The following is a 751-nucleotide window of genomic DNA, read 5'->3' as shown; positions in this document are numbered from 1 at the left end:
GGCCGGCACACCAGCGCACTGCTGCCCCGAGTCAGCTGGCCAGCCTCCCTGTGGGCATCGGGGTCCCCTGCGGTCCCCAGACACACCCCACCACTGCCCTCCACACCGCCACATGGGGGGCTGAGCCTGGCTGGTGTTGGCTCTCGCCTGTCACTGCTGCCACATTAGGCAGAGCCCTCCAGTGCTCTGGCCACGTCAGGATTACGTGGGGGCAGGCAGGAGGCCCCTTTTCCTCCACTTCTGTCCTCACCTCTGAGGATGGCTTTGTAAAGCCTTTGATACGGTCCCCCACAACATTCTTACCTCCAAATTGGAAAGATATGGGATTGATGGATGGATTGTTAAATGGATCAGGAATTGGCTGGATGGCTGTCCAAAGAGTTACAGACAGCGCCTCAATGTCCAAGTGGAAACCAGTAATGGCTGGTGTCCCTCAAGGGTCCCCACTAGGACCAATACTTCTTAATACCTTCATCAATGACATAGTGGGATCGAGCACCCTCAGCACATTTGCAGATGACACCAAGCTGAGTAGTGCGGTTGACACGCCTGAGGGACGGGATGCCATTCAAAGGGACCTTGGAGGACGTGGACCGTGTGAACCTCATGAGGTTCGACAAGGCCAGGTGCAAGGGTCTGCAGCTGGCTGGGTGCAACCCTTGGTATCAATACAGACTGGGGGATGAAAGGATTGAGAGCAGCCCTGCGGAGAAGGACTGGGGGATACTGGTGGGGGGCAGACGGGACATGA

The 751-nt window shown here is 57.3% G+C and overlaps 1 protein-coding gene across 1 annotated transcript in view; it reads left to right on the top strand.

Annotated features, from left to right (window-relative positions):
* LOC104083035 (electrogenic sodium bicarbonate cotransporter 1-like) overlaps positions 1–751 on the top strand; it is a gene marked incomplete at both ends in the record, with an annotated part of 12612 nt that overhangs the window by 8499 nt on the left and 3362 nt on the right. The window lies entirely within an intron of this gene.

This window comes from Fulmarus glacialis, unplaced genomic scaffold (genome assembly GCF_000690835.1).
Source record: "Fulmarus glacialis isolate BGI_N327 unplaced genomic scaffold, ASM69083v1 scaffold2060, whole genome shotgun sequence".
Taxonomy (NCBI): domain Eukaryota; kingdom Metazoa; phylum Chordata; class Aves; order Procellariiformes; family Procellariidae; genus Fulmarus; species Fulmarus glacialis.
The sequence above is the reverse complement of the archived record's forward strand: the minus strand, read 5'-3'. Positions and strand labels throughout refer to the sequence as shown.